Source organism: Lissotriton helveticus, chromosome 8, assembly GCF_964261635.1.
Source record: "Lissotriton helveticus chromosome 8, aLisHel1.1, whole genome shotgun sequence".
Classification (NCBI taxonomy): domain Eukaryota; kingdom Metazoa; phylum Chordata; class Amphibia; order Caudata; family Salamandridae; genus Lissotriton; species Lissotriton helveticus.
This window is the reverse complement of record NC_136069.1, coordinates 160,940,819-160,955,833: the sequence shown is the minus strand read 5'-3', so window position 1 is coordinate 160,955,833 and position 15,015 is coordinate 160,940,819. Positions and strand designations below refer to the sequence as shown.

General features: G+C 40.8%; 1 protein-coding gene across 2 annotated transcripts in view; it reads right to left on the bottom strand.

Annotated features, from left to right (window-relative positions):
- Positions 1 to 15,015, bottom strand: part of TMPRSS2 (transmembrane serine protease 2) — a 341,947-nt gene that overhangs the window by 237,890 nt on the left and 89,042 nt on the right. The gene's annotated exons all lie outside the window — the stretch shown is intronic.

Genomic DNA, 15,015 nt, shown 5'->3' with positions numbered 1-15,015 from the left:
CATAAACATGGTTTAGTGTTACTCAATTTGCGCCTGTGTACCTAATGAATGTATAAAACAATTCCAACCTGTTTTTGGGTGTTTGCCTAATGCACTCTTTGTGAAATGCTGGCTAAATGTCACTGTGATCTTGGAAAGCCACATCGTGCTAATGTCATACCTGAGTAACTGAGTTTGCTTGAAACAGATGTAACATGCATTAGGAAGTTTGCACATTCCATTATAAAGGTTCCTCAAAGAAGACTTAAATTTCTGTGTCAACTTTAGATACATTAGAACAGTGGCGTGTCGCAAGTTGATGAGGTCGACCGGCATGATGTGGGGAGGGGCCCCTGAGACTCCCACGCCTCACATATATCCATAGCCCTTAGGCTGAATGGGGTCCCTTCAAGGGTGGGTGCCGTCCTGCGCCAGGCCCCTGCATTACAATAAGGTGAAACATCAACATCCCTTTTGTGTGCACTGCAAGGTGTTGCCATATTTTCTCCACATTATCAATTACCTGGGCGTTTAGCACTCATAAAATAAGTTCACATCACAAATAATGCTGACATGAGTATTTTTTCATTTTACTGGACTTTCCTTTATGATGTTGCCTTCACAAGTGGCACATAGTAAGCATTGAACCACCACTGTGGATTACAGATGCCATCTGTACCAATATAACACAAATCAAGAAGTAACATAAGTTCAGCATCTGCATTAAATGCTGGACCACTATTTGGCTGGACCTGCAGCTGATTCTAGGAGGCTGAGAAAGGGTAACATGTCTCACCACTAGTTTTGCAAGCGCCCCCCCCCCCAACATGGGCGTATCAGCCCAGGCATTGAGGCGAAGGGTGGAGAAGACAAGGGTGATTGCCTGTGTGTGCCTGTTTGGACCGGTAAGGGCAAAAGACCAGAGGTGGTGCCCATTTCACAATCTACGCACACTCTCCAGGAATCAGCCACAAACACAGCCATGCACACAAGCTCACAACAAATACACTCCTTTCTCTTCCAACAAACACGATTACTCCACTCACACATCACACACTACCCACTGGTTTCTCACACTCCTACATACCCAACTACCCCAACATCTACACACTCTTACACAAACCACAACTCTATTGTGCAACACAATCAAATACACATTTTGTTCTAGATACACCAATAACCCACAAATGTACACCCTCAATCAAACAAATTCTCACCCTTTCCAAAGAAAATCCTTCCACTACCTTCTGCTTACTCCTAACATTGCCCTTGCCACACCTCTCAGCCATTTCAACCCTTTACCATACCACGTTTCTACACAACCCTTCTCTACTTCACACACATGGCCAAAGACAACACTCTTTCAACACTCCCCATTCACCAATAAGGCAAAATCATTTCTCTTCTCAGACTACAACCATCTGTCAAAACCCCTGTATAGCTGCTCTCACTCTACACTGAGACTCTATTCTCACACCCAATCCCACTCAAATCCTACACCTCACTACACAAATGTCAGATAATACTACCCCATAAAAATAAACACACATACAAAATGTATCTGACAAAAATCTCACACATTCAAATATCCCCACCACCCCAACATACCTACACACATCCCCTCTGCTCCAAATAACAACATAAATAAGATATGTTTAAATCCATCTCTACCTCACACTCTGTGCAAAAAATACGAATTGCTCAATCCATAAGCACACAACAACACTCACTCACATGTCTGTCATCTACTGTTGAATGGAGAGCCATAAAACATGACCTTCATGCTCCACAATCACCCCTCACCCCTAACCCTACACGTTCCTCCTACAACATAGGCAAAAGAAAACAACTCAACAGCACTCTTCATAACCTTGATCCATTTTCCCATCACACAACAAGTTTACCTTTCAGACAAAAATTCAAATACTGAACCCACAATTTCAACCAGACTTACCACTGCCCTCACATGCAGACCTGACAAAATGTATTCGAAGTCTTTTGGGGGAAGATAAATGTGAACAAAACCAACACTTTCTCTGCCCTGCAACAGATAACACTACCAACAATGCACACCATCCACAGCCCAAAGAACAGTAATAACTCTCCTGCAGCACAAACTCACACCACCTCAATAAAACATGCTTTAGACTGCCTACCGATAAATGATCAATCAATTAAAAAAACAAAGTAACATATTTTCGACTTATTGATAGACAAAAATCTTATTTTCATAACAAAAATAATGGCTGGGGGAAGATGTGGCACCAATATTGCATGAAGCTGTTCCCCTGGGCTATCAAACTGTGACACAAAATTCCTTAGGCAAAAGAGGAGTTGGGTTAGCCTTCATATTTAAAGAAACAACACATTTCAACTAAGTTGAGGATGCTTCTTTACAAGATTCTGAGGCACTCCTTGTCAGATGCAACCCTACACTAACCTTTTCATGTAACTTTTCTCATGTCTATAGACCACCACCAACAATGTAACTTTCCCGGACAAATTTCTAGACCGACTTTCCAAACACAATTTCCAAACTTTTTTGCAATATACTCAAACCCATATATGCATCCTTCGTGACCTGAACATGTGGTTTGAAGACCCCAGACCCAACCTCAGTTATCTACCTACACACAACCTACAGCAGCTCATTCCCAATCTCACACACATCACAGGACCCACCTTAGATGTCATTTTTGGCAACCCACACCTTGTCAATTTGCAAAGGATTACTCCAGTCACGTGGGCAGACCATTACCCATTTGCCTTCAAACACATAACAACACAACTCACCACAGCTAAACTCATCCTACTCACAACTACATATTGACAATGGAAAATGCTGAATTTGAAAGAACTAGAAAACCTGCTTACCTCCAACACAGATCTGGTCACAATGTATTATGTAGAAACACTCTATGGGTGGCTTCCGGAAACTGTTGATCTCTTAATTCCACAAACACAACTGGCTCAAAACAAAGAACCCACAAGACAAAATATGCCTACACAGACATAACAGAATATACAAATCAACAATCATAAAATCTAAAGATATAACTAATATTCCTGCCAAATCCACAATGCATTATGGACCAATAAAGAGTTGGATAAAATGCTAACAGATTTCCGTAAGCGTATCAATCCTATTTCTCAAAATGTTTGTAACTAACTGACAAACCATTACATAACTAAGGCAAAAAGTCTGGATTCCTACAAAAACTCAATGGCCACAACCACCTCCAACTTAAGGGTAACACAGCCTCTACACTTCTTCAAAGAACTTTCAACAACTGAATTTTGTGATAGCAAGCAAGTCAGCCAGCTGCCCTTCTGACCCATGTACTCTTCACATTTTCAAAAACATTCTTTTAATAACTTCAGCAGCCATCCCAGTCAGAATACCCATCAACAATCCCTTAACCACAGTGGGTTTCCCAGAAGACTTTAAAAAAGGCACACACACACTCCCGTTACAAAAGAAAAATAATCTGGACACTTGGCCGAAATGTCACAATTCATTGAGACAATTACCTACTTTCTGACTTTCGAAAACTGGAGTTGGGCCGGGAAGAGGCACTAAAACAGCCCTAATCTTAATCTGGGGTGATCCTGAAAACATAGTAGACCAGAACGGGATTGCTGGTCTTCTCTCTGATCTTTTGATGGCCTTTGTGACTGTTGCTCATGACATTCAAATTCAATCACTCCAGCAAGCCGGAACAGAGTGCTCAGCTCTTGCTTGGATCACATCTCCCTACACAATGTAAGAAATATCATCCATACTCCTCCAATCTCTTTTTAACACAATATAGCATTAAAGAAGATGTCCCTCAAAGATTAATCATCTCACCCATGCTTTTCAACATCTACATGAAACATCTACATGAAATCAAAACTACCTGATCAATAGTTTTGACTTAACCCGCTAAAACTATGCAGGCTACATAGAGATACTTTTGAAATTGGAAAACCCAAAGGACATTGGAACTTTTAAAATCTTCAGTTGCTTTGAGGCCGTTGACCAAAGGATGACATGGAGCAACTTCAAATTGACTGCGACCACAACTGAAATACTAACCTGTGACAGCTGGAAAACTTATGACCCTCTCTACCCCTGCCCTCATGTTCTAGGACCACTGCCAAAAACATCTAAGGAGGTAAGAAATCTTGGTATTACCATGGACACCAAACGGTCAATGAAGGTCGAAGTGGATAATGTATCCAAATTAAGCTTTATTTGAATGCAAATGCTGCAATGCATCTTCCTGCACCCAAGACTCCCTCACAAGGTCCCATCGAAAAATCTCTCTAGTCCTATCAAAACTAGATCATGCTAATGGTCTATATCACGTCTCACCTTTATTTTTTCAGTTTTTCATTAACTATGAGAAGATTACAGAGAATTCAGAACTCTGCTGATAGACTAAGCCTACATGTAAAGCCACAAGCACACTTATCCTCTGCTTTGTGGGCCCTACACTTGTTACTAGTAAGCACAAGATCCACCTTCAAGCTGCTTTGTATAACCCACAAAGCAATCCATGGCAACGGACTGCTTTTCATCAGTAAAAAATATTTTTTTTATATCACCAAAAACATACAACAAAGGAACCTATCCTCTAGAATCGGACCCTGCCTCAAAATTCCTACATACAACCAAAAAACATGGGAAGAGCAGCTTTCTCTGTTACCCACAAACACAAGTTACACTAGCAACAATTTCACCTTCCCTACAATACCACTATACTCACAGCATAACAGTGTACCCTGAGGGTATGCAAAGGACATTTAATGCTTGGCTGTATGTACTTTGTGTATGTGGGTGTATATATGTGTGGGTGTGCATATGTATGTGTGTGCAATATACATACGTCTACGCCCTTGCACGCATACATATAAATTGATCGATACGGAGAAATCACTGTGGGTATGTATAGATGTACATAGATATGGAGATATATGGGGCTATACCTCTTACAGGGATGGCACTGTTATCTGCATGTATATAGAAGTACGTATGTTAAGTATATATGTATATTTTGCTATGTGTTTATTTATTTTTAAATATAAATATATATATATGTAGATGTACATACAACAAGACATTTATGTTTATACATTACCTCCTTTACTATCTCATTTTATATAAAAATACATATGTAGATGAATTTCTATATATTGGTTTCTGCTGTTTTCTAGGCTAATACATACACATCAGAGTAGAGTATGTACATTTGATTAGAGGGAAAATAAGTATAAGTGTATTAATATATATTTTCACAAAAAAAGAATTAAAAGAAATTATATAAAATATGTAAATAACATACATGGATATGTCTGAGCATGTCATTATTATTACAAGCATGTACATATGTATTGCATTCACATATATAGGGCTGTATTTCTTGTGAATCAACATTAATATGTATAATACTTATGTATCTGTATCTGATATATATTTGTATACACACAGCTAGATTTATGTGCAGGTATGCATGTTTAAAAGTATACGTATTTATTTTAGTCATAGCAAAAAGGGGGAAATCTATATATCAAAATAAATGTATGTATTTTCTGTTCCATATAGATTTATGTAATAGTGCATAATAAATACATCTTGTTTATGTAACATATAAGTGGAGAAGTGTGTGTACATGGCTTTATGTCTCTTATCTATGAAAGCACGTCACAGTATGCAAATATGATTATAGGAAAGCATTACGATATATTAAGATAAAGAAAATAATACTTTCGTTTCCTCTCTCTCTCTATATATATATATATATATACATATATATATATGCATATATATATATATATATATATATATATATATATATATATATATATATATATATATATATATATATATATATATATATATATATATACATTTCTCGCTCTATTTTTATATATATATATACACACACACACACACACACACATATAGAGAGAAAGAGAGTGTATGTATGCTTAGACATGACAAACTATATTTTTCAGGGTATGGAGATGAGATTGTTGTTATGCATGTGACCTTGTACATTGAACTATGCTTCTTGTATATATATTAATATAATGGTAAAAAAGAACATCTTTGCTTATTACAACACACGATACATGTGCATATCAGACTATGTAAATAATGTTGTTGCTACGTACATATATATATATCCATTCCAAGTCTCTCGACACACGAGAAAGAGTGGGAACTCCAGACAGATGGGGTAAGAACGAATTCCTTTATTATTCTCAGTGTTCCAGTTCCCTGATGCGTTTCGGCTGATCCAAGCCTTTCTCAAAGTTACACTGGTCATAGGGCCCTTTCTTTTTGAAGGTAGAGTATAAATATGGAAGACATGTTTCCTTAGTCTTTGTTCTATTTTTCTTCTTTCCTCTTTTTTTTAATAAAATTCATTTAGTGCAACACAAACGTTTTTTTTCAAAATTTAAACCAAATTTTTCTATTTTTATAAAATTCATTCCAAGAAAATAGATGTCTTCACACTTATTTCAACATTATTCAAAGTGTACAAGATTTTAACCTAGGTACCAAAATGTCTAGAAAGATTGACACAATTGTATTTTGGGCCAGTGCCCCTGATTTACTGTTGTCCGACTTAAATATTTTTACGATACTTGGTGATTTTTTGGAAACCATCTCCTACCTGATCAATAGTTGATAGTCATTCTCTCATAATGATAATTAAAATATATACTCAAGATGAAATTGATATGAATCTTCACGACTTTTGTGAATAAATATAATTGTATATATAAAAATCCTATCCAGTGCCTCAGGGTAAAACCACTTCCACCAGACAATCAATATATACTAAAATGTATTTCTTAAATATATCATAATCTGTATCAAAAGGAGGGGGGTTCTTCCTAGGGTATAAAAACTGAGGAATATATACTATAAAATGTCAATGATATAAATTCATCATATCAAGCTAATAATTACATCAACAAATACATCAATAATATCAAACAAGAGATACTCAAGGCAAGGTAGTTACATATTGAGGATAGGTCACGCCTCCTAATCCATCTACTCAATAAAAAAGGCATAGACTTCTCCAAGGTGGCATATGGAAGAGGCATAATTCCATTGTCAGTAGTCAACTCAAATTCACTTTCAACTCCTCATCCTTATTTAGTCCAGCCATGAATTTTGTGTGTAGGTCTAGGATACCTAGACTCAAGTCGTCTTAAATTATTCACTCTATTCCCTCCTCTTATATTTGGGACAACTCTGTCTACTGCAAAATAATCCTGAGTCACTTTCATGCTGATCATAAAAATATCTAGCCACCGAGTAGGTAAAATTATGATTTGTGATTGCTCATTGGTGTTCCAGGCTTTTTTAATGGAAAAATGGTACTTCCAACATTCAGGAGTGGGCAGGGACATGATAACACATATACACCATGATCCGTGTTACAGTTATAAAACCCATTAACCCTTATTTTCTGGCCATCTGAAGTCTAGAATACAGATATATTTTTAGTCATTCTACAGGCTTTGCAATGATTGCATTAAAAAAAAAACCTTAGTAGTAGATAGCCAGGTATCCGATTTGTGTCTTCTTAGAAAGTAACTGTGTGTCAGGCTGTCTCCCAGCATCCTCCCTATCTTTTTATATAAAGTGTACTCGTTTTATACAAACTCATGTGGAGTCCCTTTGTGGTGACATCATTGGGATAGCTGTGGGCGTGGTTGCACATACTGAACACTGGTGCCTTGGAGAAAAGCCTGGCTGCTCATGTTAAGCTAAGGGGGTGAGCAGGGCTGTCTCAGACGGTGTCCTTTCTTGGCCTAAAGTGGGAGCAGAGAGGTTCGGATCGCGCACTTGACAACAACGGTGCGCGTTGGAACTCTGGCTTCTAACATATGTATATATAAATATATGTCCAAGGCTTCTTTTCCCAGTTAGAAAAAGATGAGGGGACGCGGCTGGGCTTCACGGAATTCTTCTATGGTGTACGGCATGACCCGTTTCAGCGGTAGCCTCATCAGATGCCTCAGTTGTTGTACTCCCAAGATTGTCTTTACTTGTTTTGTTCGTTATGCCCCTCCTCTAAAGTAGTGAGGGGCTCACCTGCACCGCATCTCGTATCAGAGCGCTCCTCCCAGTTCATGGTTAAGGACTGCATGTTCCAGCATGCAATTGGTTCTCAGCATGGAAGAGCGCTCACCACACAGCCGGAGTGTTTTCTATTCTCAAGGTGAGAGGCTGAGTTGGAGGGCGGTCGGCTTGGGATAGTAAACTGTTTCAGGTGTTTTGTTGATTCCTGCCCCTGCGCTTCCAGCCTCGCAGTCCTCCGTTGGCTCGGCTTGGAGACATCGTTAAAGTAACGTGTTCTCTCCGTGTGTGTCACGGACTGACAGCTGGCAGCAATACCTTCGCTTCCGTCGGGTGCGGGGTGGTCTGGGTTATGCCAATGAACCCTAAACGCTACCGGAAGACCACTTAAGGAAAACTCCCCTCTGCGTGTCATTGGTCTCACGCTATTATGTCCAAGGCTTCTTTTCCCAGTTAGAAAAAGATGAGGGGACGCGGCTGGGCTTCACGGAATTCTTCTATGGTGTACGGCATGACACGTTTCGGCGGTAGCCTCATCAGATGCCTCCGTTGTTGTACTCCCAAGATTGTCTTTACTTGTTTTGTTCATTATGCCCCTCCTCTAAAGTAGTGAGGGGCTCACCTGCACCGCATCTCGTATCAGAGCGCTCCTCCCAGTTCATGGTTAAGGACTGCATGTTCCAGCATGCAATTGGTTCTCAGCATGGAAGAGCGCTCACCACACAGCCGGAGTGTTTTCTATTCTCAAGGTGAGAGGCTGAGTTGGAGGGGGGTCGGCTTGGGATAGTAAACTGTTATATATATATATCTGAACACAAGTTGAACTTGGCAAAACAGGCACTGACACCATAGGGAGAGTTTCTGCACAATTTGTATATTTAAGCTGAGGCAGTAAGGAGTTTCGGCAGTTCCTTCCCGACATGTTCACACACAATTGGTGCCATTACTCCTGCCATATAAATACCATGACATACACTTCAGCAATATCAGAGACATAGTGTAAATACTATTACAATGATTACATTCAATCTTTTTTCATTTGTTCTTTTTTCCTTTTTCTCACTTTTTAATTTTTTCTTTTTTCTCTATTATTCACATTTTCTATTTTTCAAATGTTTCAAAATGTTCTTACAATTGCAGATTTCATTATTGTGCTGCTGATGATGATTAATTAAAAGAACCGCCTTTACTGTGCCGTAGTGATTCGCAGCAGTTATAGGTTGCAGCATACATCAAATAAGTTTCAAAGCGCTAGTGCTGTGCAAAATATATATATATTGGTTAATGCCTGCTACTTAAACTTTACTAAGGGCCTAATTACAAATCTGGCGGTCTGAGGACAGCCAGACTCGCAGTGGCGGTCTTGCGACCGCATGCCGGTCAGGGACCGCCGACAAGAGGCATCTATATGTTTTGCGGGACTGCTGAATATATGTATGTGTAAGTTAATTTCTGTTCCTTGTGAAAACAAAATGGAGATGCTCCCTGCAACTAGTGTCACATATCTCCTCTCAGACTCAGTTACACCGTTCTGACTACTATGAAATCCCAAAATTAATTTCAAACTCCCCCTCCTTTTTAGCTAATTCCCCCAACTAACAAGCGTACATGTCCACTACTCCCAATATATAAACGCAAAACTGTTTCTGCAGCGGCTTGGGCATCTAATATCCTCACTGATCGATCAACACTATAGAAACCAGACACAACATTTTCAGACACACCAAAAGTAATTCTGGTTCCCATACAACCTGCACCCCTCCTTCCTCGTTCTTTCTTTGGGTTCAGTGCTGCTTGAAAAGCAGAGTTCAAAATTCCATACAGAAATCATGCGCTCCATAAAGGGCGTGATGATTACAAAAAGTCCACATCGATTAAAAATAAATTAATCAGTGGTGTTTGAATTGTCACCATTTAATATTTTACATTTATTTGATGAGCTACTATGTAATTCTATGCAATAATGCCTCTGCCATCCACTATATTAGGAAGAAGGCACACTTTATGCCAAGAAGCAGAAACAAAAGTGGTGTACCAAGTTCTCTCTTTTGGGCATCAATTCACCTCTTGGTATCTCTTACACAGCAGCTCTGTATGTGAATTTCTCTAATCTTTGCATTCTTCAAATTTGTGGCCCTAAACCTGCATTCCGCACTACTCAAATTTAGGAGGGAGTCCACTGGACACTAAAATTAAATGTCCTCACTTTGCATCCTCAAGAAGGCACTGCTCACATTGCTTGCTAGACAGAAGTGCAGCGTTTGTTTTGTGGCCATGAAAGGGGCTCCGCTGTCACAGAGAACAGGAGTCTAGCCTTCACACTTATGACGCACATGGAATGTGAACTTTGGGTCACCAATGCCTCAATGAATTTCGGCAGCTGAGTTCAGATCGGAGTTGTAATGGCGTGCTTTTATAACTTATAGCGGGGCCCGGGGTTGGGGTTGGTGTTGGGGTGTGGGGCGCACAATCTGAAGATGATAGCTTAAATAGAGACACCTGAAGTTTGTTAAACATGAGGCTGAAGTTAGCTACTTATTCGGCCAGCTTCTTATTCGCAGGCTGAAGTTAGCTATTTATTCGGCCAGCTTCTTATTCGCAGGCTGAAGTTAGCTTCTTTTTCGGCTAGCATCTTATTCGCTGATTGAAGTTAGCATCTCATTCCGTCAGCATCTTATTCAGCAAGCATTTTATTTGCAGGCAACATTTTATATAAAATGCAATTGTAAATAATTCAATTAACTCCATTTTATGGGACTCTGCATTGCCATACAGTGAATATGTTGTTTTTTAAATACAAAACATAACACTATTATGTCTATTAGTATTTAGTCTGACACTAGCAACCTTTCCACCAAAACATGGAACAACTTTGCCACCTTCACAATTTAAGCAATGGAGCACTCCTTTACAGAACCTGTTTGTAAGTTGTCTGAGCTGATCATAATTTGTGGCACCATATGGGTTGCCTTGACCTCAAACCATCCCGGGCAGTTATATTCTAATAAGTAATCCTACTTTCCCTATAAGAAATTCACATTCGATCACAATCATTTTAAAAACAATCCATCCTCCTACAAGCTCCATAAGGACTTACACTGAGCCAAGCAATGTTAGCACCTGTGTCCACTGTGCCACCCTCAAGACAATGCATTCATCTGGAGTTATTGATGAATAATTAACCTACATTTCTCCCATCAAGATCAACTTGGCTCACTAATTTTCATATTGATCCTCACAAAGGAAGGCCCCCTCCATACTTCTGATGTGTAAATTGCCTGAGCCAAGATAAATTTGTCACCACAGGTGGACCCAACCTGGTTGCCCTCACCTCAATGCATTCCTCTATAGTTGCATGCAAATAAGTAATTGTGGATCTCTTATAGGAAAAACACATTGGCTCACAAATATGTATATTGTTTTTCAAACAAACCACATACCCCTACAAGCTCAATATGCATTTAGCCTGAGCCATGCCACGGTTCCACTTGTGCCCACTGTGCCACTTTCAAGCCAATGCATTCTCATGGAGTTATAAACGAATAAGTAACCATCCTTTCTTCCATGAACATCAACTTGGCTCACTAATTTTCATATTGATTCTAATAAAGGAAGGTTTCCTCTATAATTCTGATATGTACATTACCTGAGCCGAGCAAAATTTATTACAACAGGTGGCACCAAACTGGTTGCCCTCACCTCTATGCGTTCCTATATAGTTGCATGCAAATAAGTAATTGTGGATCTCTTATAGGAAAACACATATGCTCACAAATATGTATTTTGTTTTTCAAGCATACCACATCCCCTTACAAGCTCCATATGTATTTAGCCTGAGACATGGCACGGTTCCACTTGTGCCCACTATGAAACTTTCAAGCCTATGCTTTCCTATGGAGTTATAAACTAATAAGTAACCATCCTTTCTCCCATGAAGATCAACTTGGCTCACTAATTTTCACATTGATCCTAATAAAGGAAGGTCCCCTCTATACTTCAGATATGTAAATTGGCTGAGCCAAGCTACATTTGTCAAAGCAGGTGGCACCAAACTGATTGCCCTCACCTCAATGGATTCCTATATAGTTGCATGCAAATGAGTAATTGTGGATATCTTTCAAGCCAATGCTTTCCTATGGAGTTATAAACTAATAAGTAACCATCCTTTCTCCCATGAAGATCAACTTGGCTCACTAATTTTCATATTGATCCTAACAAAGGAAGGCCCCCTCTATACTTCTGATATGTAAATTGCCTGAGCTGAGCTATATTTGTCACCACAGGTGGCACAAAACTGTTATTGTCTCATTTCAGGCTTTAGAATCCAAAGCCACCCTTTCAGTGGAGTGTGTCCTACCACCCCACACAGTGGATTTTCTCTTACCATAGTTCGGTGAGAGTGGAGCCCTTACATATAGGTCCTGATGAATGCCACCGACCCAAATGGGCCACTAGGCAGAAACATGTTAACCCTCTGACTTCGGTGGGAGGACCATTGTATCCTCAATACGCCGACCACGAATTTAATATACCATACAGATGCCAGCAATATTAAAATTAATGTGACATCTGTAATGGATTTTTAACTCACTTCCCCTTCCTTTTGGGCCCCCATTTAGTTTAGAAGTGCATCCCTGTCGTCAGGTGTATGCCCGCCCTCTACCAAACCAAATTTCTAGAGGGCAAGGACTAGTCAATGATGAAGCATGACACCAGATGGTGTGTGAGACCAGTCCTTCACATTTTGTGAGATGCCTGCACTCACTAACTGGAAATAACTGCACCTAGTCACTTAATACCGGGAGCAGCTCTATTGTGTTATAACATTATTGTTGGAGGCTGCTAGCTCCTGGTACCCTGTCCCTCTGGTTCCCTCGGTCCAGACACCTTCTGGACTACTGTGGTCACATGTTGGTGAGGAGTGCCTGGACATCGTGTGCACCAACAGAGGAAGTGAGTCTCGGACACACTGGGTGGGTGTCGTGGTGCGGCCTAGGCGTTGGTGAAGAACGCTGGGGCCTCGTAGGCACTAAAAGGAGAAGTGAGTCTCCGAGCTGAAAGAGTGTGTGTTGGGGTACAGCCAGGGCATTGGAGAAGAGCGCCTGGACATCGTGTGCACCGGGAGAAGAGGAGAGGCTCGAACGCGCAGGGTGCGTGTTGAGGTGCAAGCGGAGCGTTGTTGAAGAGCGCCGGATCGTCATGAGCACCAAAAGAAGAGGCGAGTCTCGGATGCTCGGTGTGCATGTCGAAGTGCAACCTGAGGTGCTGGTGAAGAGTGCCTGGCTAGGGTGTGCACCAAATTGAAGTCATGACCCCACAGTACTGAGGGGGGGGGGGTCTTGGTGTGGACTGAGACCGCCGGAGTGAGTGCCAAGTCATTAGGGCCCTTGGAGTCAATCAGCAGCGGCCCGGACCGGCAGCCACGGAAGAGCTCAGCCACCAGCCCGAGTCCGCCACAGCCCATGACGGAGTTCTGAATCAAGGATCAAGTCGCTGACTTCGGGGAGGGACACTCTCTAGGCCTCCCGCTTCAGTCAGCTGTGTGAGCCATTGCTTCGGTTCGAAACCTGGCCCATGCTGACCCAAGATGGGGCAGTACTGGGGCCGGAGTGGGAAGCAGTACTTTTTGTGTCATCATTTGATTCATAGCGGGGTCACTGTTAACGGAGCACGTAAAACTGTTGTATTACACTTTGCATTATTGCTGCTAACGAACTATCGAACTGTCGTATGACCCCTGACCTCATTTGTGCCTGCGAACTTTATGCTTGGTGCGCTACGCACTGCGTTATTTCTCCCTTGCATATTACCTGATTGTAATGTGGCGCATTGCATTATTTCTTCAGTGCACCGTATCGGAGTATAACGTGGCACAGTGTATTATTTCTTCATTGCACCGTCCTGGATTATAGCGTGACGCAATGCTTTGTTTCTTCCTGGTACAGGGCATGCTGGTGGTGATACGCACTGCATTATTCATTCATTTGCAAAGTACATGACCGAGGTGCTACGTATGGCATTGTTTCTCTGTTGCACAGTATAAGAGAATATCGTTACGCATTGCAGTATTGTTTCCTTTTGCAACGCGTGTGATTCTAGCAATATGACTTGCCTAACCTTTTGGGAAATGGTTAGAAGTGAGCTTAACTGTTGGTTAGAAGAGGTGGTTGGGATTAGAACCTATCAACCCACTGGAAAGAATACTACCCTTTCTTATATGTTGATTTTGTATTGTGTGGTCATATAATATAATTGCTTATATAAAGATTATACTCATTTTTATCAATACTCGTGTGGAGTCTATTTGTGATGACATCATGGAGTTACTGTGAGCGTGGTTGCACATAATGAATACTTGTGCCTTGGAGATAATCCTGGCTACTCATGCCAAGCTACTAAGGGGGTGAGCAGAGCTATCCTTACTTAGCCTAATGATGAAGCTAGGAGTCGGGGACTCACGTCTCCAGCATTTGGTGGCGGCGGTAAGCGACAGGGAACTCCACTTCCAACACCATCTTTGCAAGTTCTTCTGAAGTTATAGAGTAATAAAGGACAAAGAAGAAAGAAAGCATTCTTGTGGGTGAGCAGTGGCTATATGGGACCGGGTATTAGCTGGGCGCTAACTAGAGCAAGTAGTTCAGGGGGCCTCCACTGCCACTTGTGCCTTGGTATCCTTGTCAGAATGTACTAAGAGGATGATATCCAGTTTCCTAGGAACTATGGGTATAAGATGTTTGACTCCCACCCCAAGAGGACCAGGACATGGTGCGAAGGATACCCGATAAAGGTCTGACCTCAGCTGGAAAGAACTCCACGTTTGTCCTTCTTGTAGTTTTTTGCAACACGACACATGAATTTCAATTTCCATCTGAATTATTTTAAGTTTGATCTCCATTCTAGGTTCTATGAGAAACAAATTTCCCATTTTGGAGCCTGAATGGAAAACACAT